Raw genomic sequence first — 9,804 nt, 5'->3', positions numbered from 1 at the left:
GATATTCCTTAGTAGTTCCCACTGTCCTGTTCACAACTTATTTTGAAGATAGGAAAGATTCCTGCAACTTTCTGGTCTTGTAAAACAGTTTCCGTTTCACAGATCTGGAGCATAATGCTATACAGGCTTTCAATAGGCTTTACACCTCTTCGCTTCCAGATTCCAGCAGGTATGCCACATCTGTCAGGTGCTTTACCTTCTCTCATTTGTTTGACTGCATCAATAAATTCCTCGTAGGTTTGTCATCTAACGATTGGATGGTTGGCGGTTGAGAAACCTTCTCGAGGGCAGCATAGTCCACACTGCTTGGAATCTAAAACAGGCTGTCTTTACCAATCTAAACAGATTGGTAAATCTATCAAGGCTCTCAGATTTTTCCTGGAGTTACAGCATCATGTAGATAAAAACGACGTGAACGCATTTTACTCAGGATTTCCATAGATATACGGGCCACAGGGAAGAGGTGCAATAAAATTCATAAAGAGATTGAGGTGCGTTAATAATGGTTTCGAATTTTGGCACAAGGCCAGCAATTTCGAGGAAGTAGGTAAATCGATTATATTGATCCCCTGTGATCAACTGGTACTTATTTTAAGTATTTTGTCCAGTGTGCTAACGATTCTGCCAGCTCTCCGCCTTAATAATAATAATAATAATAATAATAATAATAATAATAATAATAATAATAATAATAACAACAACAACAACAACAACAACAACAACAACATGAATACATATACATGTATATAATATTTCTTTGAGACATTTCCTTTATATTTTTAACGAAGCTTGTTTCTGTCCCAAGGAATAACTAATAAATGGCAGTGATCCAGCATGGCCACAGTCTGCGGGCTGAAACAAGTAAAAGAGGTAAGAACAAAAGGGAAATCGTCTCCAATCTCTCATTAAAAGAATCAGGGATGTCTTGACAGTTTCTCCCATCCAACATAATCAGAGCAACTCTACCACTAGTTACCTCCCTTGCATCTGTAACGCTAAATGCCAATATGGACGACAATCGTTTTATATCTGAAGTCTCGGATATGAAATGGCGGAACAGAAATCAGGGCTGGCTCCAGTTTATTGAAAAGATCTGAAGAGAAGACCTGGACAAGCAATCATTACTTTATATCAGGCATAAACAAACATTTCGAAAAGCGGGCCGCACTCTTAAAAATATTTAAGACACTTTATTCATCGGGTAGTCCCGTGGGCCGAGGTTTGTTCGTGACTAGACAGATCTCTCTCTCACACACACACACACACACACACACATACACACACACACACACACACACACACACACACACACACACACAATCACATACACACTCACATACATGAAATAATGAGACGGTTGTCAGGAAAACGGGATCAGGTAACGGTGTGAAATTTCTTGCGTAATTATAATGAGAATAAAGAAAATTTATCATAATTTATGCTAATTTATGCTAATGAACATGATGAACATTTAACATTCTGTTGCATATAATTTATTTCAGGTTTTAATTTTAAGGCATGGAAAATGTGTGTGTGTGTGTGTGTAAGTATGTGTACATATGTGTGTGTATGTATGTGCATGTATGTATGTGTGTGTTTGCGTGTGTGTATGTGTGTGAATGCATGTGTGTGAATGTGCGCTTGTGTGTATGCGTGATGCGCGTGTGTGTATGCATGTGTGTATGTGTGTATGTATGAATGCGTGTATGTATGTGTGCATGTGTGTGTGCATGTGTGTGAATGTGCGTATGTATGAATGCATGTACGTATGTGTGTGTGCATGTGTGTGCGTGTGTGTGTATGCAAATGTGTGCATGTGTGTATGTATGCATATGTGTGTGTGTGTGTGTGTGTGTATGTGTGTGTGTGAGGACACACACGTACAGATGTTCTACTTATACCCATCAAAGTCCCTACTTTGATCACAAAATGCAATACAGGTGAAGACGGGCGAACTGGCAGAAGCGTTGACACGCAGGACAAAATGCTTAGCGACATTTCGTTCGTTATTATGTTCTGAGTTCAAATTCCACCGAGGCCGACGTTGCTTTTCATCCTTTGGGGGTCGATAAAAGAAGTACCAGTCGAGTACTGGGTCGACGTAATCGGCTTACCCCGCCTGCCAAAATCGCTGGTCTTGCACCAAGATTTGCAATCAAATTACATTACAGGTGTGACGTATGCTAAGGGAGGCAACTCTGAGAAGAGACTGCTGAGTTTCACTAGACTCACCGAATGTGTGTTACCACAAATTACTGGTACGGTAGTGTCTAGATTTTGTGAAGATTTAATAAGAGACGCAATGTGGCCCTCGTCATATTCTGTAGGGTCCCTCAAACTGGTTGAAAGAAAAAACTCATTAATCACTCACCCAAATTTGCAGTGAATGCTTAGAGAAATGTCAACCATCCGATAAGCCACCACAAAGATGCTTCTCCAAGGTCAATTCCTGTCTGTGAATAACCTCGTTTTCTCCTCACAGATACAGGTACGTTCACAAGGTTCCTTCCTCAGACAAAATCAATAATAAATGTTTCATTAAAGTCAATGATTAGGTGATGAGAACGATAATCAGACAGCCCTTAGGCCACCTAGACTAAATTAAATTAGAGAGTTTACTATTCTGCGAAAGAACCTAAAAGATCTGCAAAGCAGGCGGCACGCAGTAGAGCAGCTTCGCCCAACTCGCTTCTTCACCAAAAACTGTACCGAAAGAAGACCCCAAAGCACTGAAAGGTGGTGCTCCAGCATGGCCCCAGCCTCTGGCTGAAACCAGTAAAAGAATATAGATATACGCACAGTCTCACGTACACACACCTAAAATCCCCACCGACACAAAAACACACACAAACACACATACACACGCACTCACAAACGCACTCACGCACACACACGAACAAACACATATACACATACACACACATGCGCACACACAACACCCTAACAAATATTAATCACACACATACACACTCACACAAACGTGCACACACATACACACACCATCCTACCATAGATAAAAAAACACACACATACTCATATACACATGCCACACACGCACACATACAGACATAAGCATACACATACATATGAACCATCACACACATACGTTTGCTTACACACACACACACACACATACCACAAGGTATTTAAAACAACACACCCACTCAGACAGAGAGACACACACACACTCCCACACTCACACACTCCCACACTCACACAAAACACTCCCACGCACACACACAGATGCACACATACATACACACACATACGCACACATACGTACACACCCTCACACACACACACACCACAAAGACGATCAAAACAACACATACACACTCAGACAAAGAGATATACGCACAGTCTCACGTACACACACCTAACATCCCCACCGACACAAAAAACACTCAAACACACACTCATATACACATTCCACAATAAACTCTGGGACCAATAAAAACGGCACACACACACACACACACACACACACACACACACACACACACACACACACGGACACAAACACACATATATACACACACATAGAGATGTGCACAGAACCAGTCCCAAAAACCAGTGAACCATGACAGACTGTCACAGACTAACCAAAAATAAAAAAATCTTCTTTAACTCTTCTTCCCTCCCACCCCAGCTAGCCAGTCATACTGTCTCTTAAGACAGTAAAACATTCCTTCAATATACACAAGAGAAAAAGGCCAGGTCAGTTCCTTCTCAATTTTATTCGATTGTCAAAGAATATGTATGAGAATATGTATATGTATATGTATTTTTCCATATGTGTATTTTCATACACTGTTTTTAACACTGTTTTTAACAATTTCACCTTAATATCAGAGAATGTGTGACAATCAGTATGTAACACTACAAAGTTCATACAAAGCTTTATACTTTAAATATATTTTATCATCAAAGAATGTATATATGCATTTTAATACTCAGACTGTTTTTTAACATTTTTTATTATTCTCAAAGACTTTTGATAATCTTTTTCTAAAAAAGTGAAACCGGTTAAGTAAATAAATATTTTTTAAAAATAAGTGCATTTTCAAACTTTCTTTCATATATATATATGTATATATACATTTATGAGTGACTGTGTAGTAAGTAGCTTGCTTACCAACCACATAGTTCTGGGTTCAGTCCAACTGCGTGGCACTTTGGGCAAGTGTTTTCTATTAAAGCCTCGGGCCGACGAAGGCTTTGTGAGTGGATTCGGTAGACGGAAACTGAAAGAAGACCGTCGTATATATATATATATATATATATATATATATATATATATATATATATATATATATATATATATATATATGTATGTATGTATGTATGTATGTATATATGTATGTATGTGTGCATATATTTCTGCGTGTGCCCCCCACACACACACACACACAACATCGCTTGACAACCGATGCTGGTGCGTTTACGACCCCGTAACTTAGCGGTTCGACAAAAGACACCGATAGAATAAGTACTAGGTTTACAAACCATAAGTCCTGGGCCGCCATCAAAATGACTGAAACAAGTAAAAGAATAAAAGAATATATATATATATATATATATGCATATATATATATATTTCTATGTGCATGTGTGTGAGCGTATAGATACATAGATTTGCATATACTTATGCACACACACCACGGAGAGTACGAGAGAGAGGGAAAGACCGAGGGAGAGAGAGAGAGAGAGAGAGAGAGAGAGAGAGAGAGAGAGAGAGAGAGAGAGAGAGAGATAGGGAGACAGAGGGAGACAGACAGACAGACAGACAGACAGACAGACAGACAGACAGACAGGGATGGAGAACACTCAATTTAACCGCTTCATTATGCACAATAAATCGTGTAATAGATTTACCGATGCAAGGGAGATAACTCATTTTGTTATTTCCCTTCGAAGAATTGATAAATTTTCTAAATAACGAATGTATTTGTTGCAGACATAAGACTGCGGCGATGTTACAGCACCACATTGAGGAATTTTAGCAGCTAAGTTGCAGAGACGTTAACATACCAACAGCGGTTGTCAAGCAAAGGTGGTAGACAGACACAAACATACACCACACACACACACACACACATGCCTCAAACGCGCGCACACATACACATGCGCACACACACTCATACACACACATACACGCACGCACACACACTCACGCACACACACCCTGACAATTTCAGAAAAACCTGATCTACATCCTCAATTCCTTCAGGCTCAAGGTTACTGTAGAGATCCAACCTAGTTGCTCTTAATTTTATAGATATAGCACTCGATATGGGCACGGGTTCATACAGGTTCATACAGGCCCAATTGCAAACCAAACAAGAGGCCACTGTGCATCAACACAGCTCTCTGTGGCTGGCAAATGACCCTGGTTCAATTCGCAGGAAAGGAGTGGTTGGGATATAAGTCCATTTGCTGCACCAAGTGTAAGCTACGGACACATAAGAGATGCATTGGAACCGTGGGAAGGTTATCAGATAAAGTTGTTTTCATGTGTGGCAGACGTGCAGGAACAGTAAGCACTTAGAGCACAAGGGACTTAAACTCTCTCAAATGCCCAGGAGGTTCTCTTGGGGGTAGTAGATAGTTTCTGCTATTTAGGTGACCAAATTAGTAATGGTGGTGAATGCTCTGAAAGTATTGTTTCTAGAATAAGAATTGGATGGAGGAAGCTCAGAGAACTACTACCTCTGTTGGCAGCAAAATGATTCTCTCTCAAGTGAAAGATTGTATGATGCTTGTGTGAGAACATCTATGTTACATGGCAGTGAGACAAGGGCTTTGACTGTGGAGGAAATGCGTAGGCTGGAGAGGAATAAAGGTGGTATACCCCATTGGATTTACAACATCAGTGAGCATGACCTACAAAGCACAACTGCGTTGAGAGAAAAGTTAGGCATAAGAGAGATTAAATGTGGCGTGCAGGAGAGGAGAATGCATTGGTTTGGACATGTGGTGCGTATGAGTGAAGACGGCTATATACAGAAGCGCCTGTTGTTGAAAGTGGATAGTACCCGTAAAAGAAGGAGACCCAGGAAGACATGGGATGGAGTGGTAAGGACTGATCTTAGGATGCAAAATCCTATGGGTTGCAATGATTCAGTGCTTTCACCTAACCAAACCTAACCAAACATGGGAAACCGGACATTGCTGTGATGAATAAAAAAGAAAGAACATGCATGATAATCGACATAGCATGTCCCGGTGACAACAGAATCAATGTGAAAGAAGAAAAGATAAACAACTGCGACGATTTGAAGTGGGAAATACGAAGGTTGTGGTCAATGAAGAGAGTGGACGTGATACCAATAGTAATTGGTGCATTTGGTAGTATCAGCACTCAACTACCAACATGGTTGAAAAAGACCGGTTCTAAGTCTGAAGGTAGAACTCCTACAAAAATCAGCATTGCTCAGAAGTGCAATAATTCTTGGCAGGGTTCTTGAAGCATGACCAGTAAACAAGTGTTGCCTTAGTCTGTTGGCTGTGGACAACTGACACTTTCCATCATACCCAGCAATATAAGCTGAGAGTTGCCATCAAATAATAATAATAATAATAATAATAATAATAATAATAATAATAATAATAATAATAATAATAGTAATAATAATAATAATAACAGGAATAGCACCGGGCTGAATAACAGGAATAGCACCGGGCTGAATAACAGGAATAGCACCGGGCTGAATAACAACATGGATGTGCTACACCGGGCTCCCTATACAAAAACATATCTAATCCAATAACATCGATGGAATTAGCCAAAAGAACCGGTGGAAGATTTGAAGGAAGCGGTCTTTTAACGAAGATAATTTTTTTAAGAATATTTTTTATTCTTAAAAAATGAAATTTCACTGCAATACAAAGCACAGGACCTCCTATGCACGATGTCTCAATGAAACACGTGCGATCACACACGCAAAACCAACACCGGTGGTGAATGCTCTGAAAGTATTGTTTCTAGAATAAGAATTGGATGGAGGAAGCTCAGAGAACTACTACCTCTGTTGGCAGCAAAATGATTCTCTCTCAAGTGAAAGATTGTATGATGCTTGTGTGAGAACATCTATGTTACATGGCAGTGAGACAAGGGCTTTGACTGTGGAGGAAATGCGTAGGCTGGAGAGGAATAAAGGTGGTATACCCCATTGGATTTACAACATCAGTGAGCATGACCTACAAAGCACAACTGCGTTGAGAGAAAAGTTAGGCATAAGAGAGATTAAATGTGGCGTGCAGGAGAGGAGAATGCATTGGTTTGGACATGTGGTGCGTATGAGTGAAGACGGCTATATACAGAAGCGCCTGTTGTTGAAAGTGGATAGTACCCGTAAAAGAAGGAGACCCAGGAAGACATGGGATGGAGTGGTAAGGACTGATCTTAGGATGCAAAATCCTATGGGTTGCAATGATTCAGTGCTTTCACCTAACCAAACCTAACCAAACATGGGAAACCGGACATTGCTGTGATGAATAAAAAAGAAAGAACATGCATGATAATCGACATAGCATGTCCCGGTGACAACAGAATCAATGTGAAAGAAGAAAAGATAAACAACTGCGACGATTTGAAGTGGGAAATACGAAGGTTGTGGTCAATGAAGAGAGTGGACGTGATACCAATAGTAATTGGTGCATTTGGTAGTATCAGCACTCAACTACCAACATGGTTGAAAAAGACCGGTTCTAAGTCTGAAGGTAGAACTCCTACAAAAATCAGCATTGCTCAGAAGTGCAATAATTCTTGGCAGGGTTCTTGAAGCATGACCAGTAAACAAGTGTTGCCTTAGTCTGTTGGCTGTGGACAACTGACACTTTCCATCATACCCAGCAATATAAGCTGAGAGTTGCCATCAAATAATAATAATAATAATAATAATAATAATAATAATAATAATAATAATAATAATAATAGTAATAATAATAATAATAACAGGAATAGCACCGGGCTGAATAACAGGAATAGCACCGGGCTGAATAACAGGAATAGCACCGGGCTGAATAACAACATGGATGTGCTACACCGGGCTCCCTATACAAAAACATATCTAATCCAATAACATCGATGGAATTAGCCAAAAGAACCGGTGGAAGATTTGAAGGAAGCGGTCTTTTAACGAAGATAATTTTTTTAAGAATATTTTTTATTCTTAAAAAATGAAATTTCACTGCAATACAAAGCACAGGACCTCCTATGCACGATGTCTCAATGAAACACGTGCGATCACACACGCAAAACCAACACCGGTGGTGAATGCTCTGAAAGTATTGTTTCTAGAATAAGAATTGGATGGAGGAAGCTCAGAGAACTACTACCTCTGTTGGCAGCAAAATGATTCTCTCTCAAGTGAAAGATTGTATGATGCTTGTGTGAGAACATCTATGTTACATGGCAGTGAGACAAGGGCTTTGACTGTGGAGGAAATGCGTAGGCTGGAGAGGAATAAAGGTGGTATACCCCATTGGATTTACAACATCAGTGAGCATGACCTACAAAGCACAACTGCGTTGAGAGAAAAGTTAGGCATAAGAGAGATTAAATGTGGCGTGCAGGAGAGGAGAATGCATTGGTTTGGACATGTGGTGCGTATGAGTGAAGACGGCTATATACAGAAGCGCCTGTTGTTGAAAGTGGATAGTACCCGTAAAAGAAGGAGACCCAGGAAGACATGGGATGGAGTGGTAAGGACTGATCTTAGGATGCAAAATCCTATGGGTTGCAATGATTCAGTGCTTTCACCTAACCAAACCTAACCAAACATGGGAAACCGGACATTGCTGTGATGAATAAAAAAGAAAGAACATGCATGATAATCGACATAGCATGTCCCGGTGACAACAGAATCAATGTGAAAGAAGAAAAGATAAACAACTGCGACGATTTGAAGTGGGAAATACGAAGGTTGTGGTCAATGAAGAGAGTGGACGTGATACCAATAGTAATTGGTGCATTTGGTAGTATCAGCACTCAACTACCAACATGGTTGAAAAAGACCGGTTCTAAGTCTGAAGGTAGAACTCCTACAAAAATCAGCATTGCTCAGAAGTGCAATAATTCTTGGCAGGGTTCTTGAAGCATGACCAGTAAACAAGTGTTGCCTTAGTCTGTTGGCTGTGGACAACTGACACTTTCCATCATACCCAGCAATATAAGCTGAGAGTTGCCATCAAATAATAATAATAATAATAATAATAATAATAATAATAATAATAGTAATAATAATAATAATAACAGGAATAGCACCGGGCTGAATAACAGGAATAGCACCGGGCTGAATAACAGGAATAGCACCGGGCTGAATAACAACATGGATGTGCTACACCGGGCTCCCTATACAAAAACATATCTAATCCAATAACATCGATGGAATTAGCCAAAAGAACCGGTGGAAGATTTGAAGGAAGCGGTCTTTTAACGAAGATAATTTTTTTAAGAATATTTTTTATTCTTAAAAAATGAAATTTCACTGCAATACAAAGCACAGGACCTCCTATGCACGATGTCTCAATGAAACACGTGCGATCACACACGCAAAACCAACACCGGAAAGTTTACAAACTATATAAAAAAAAAGAAATGGAACAAAATAGTAAGTACATATATTGAATAATTACGCATACACTTGAACGTGTACACAATGATATATACGTTTTGATACCCATAGAACTACACATGCATCTTAATGTTTACAGAACTACGTAAAAATCACAGGACACACTTACGGATACGAAAACACATATCACAAACGAAGCAAAACCAAAACTTTTTTTCTTTCTTCT

This window comes from Octopus bimaculoides, chromosome 3 (assembly GCF_046866305.1).
Source record: "Octopus bimaculoides isolate indiv1 chromosome 3, ASM4686630v1, whole genome shotgun sequence".
NCBI lineage: Eukaryota > Metazoa > Mollusca > Cephalopoda > Octopoda > Octopodidae > Octopus > Octopus bimaculoides.
This window is presented reverse-complemented; position numbering follows the sequence as displayed.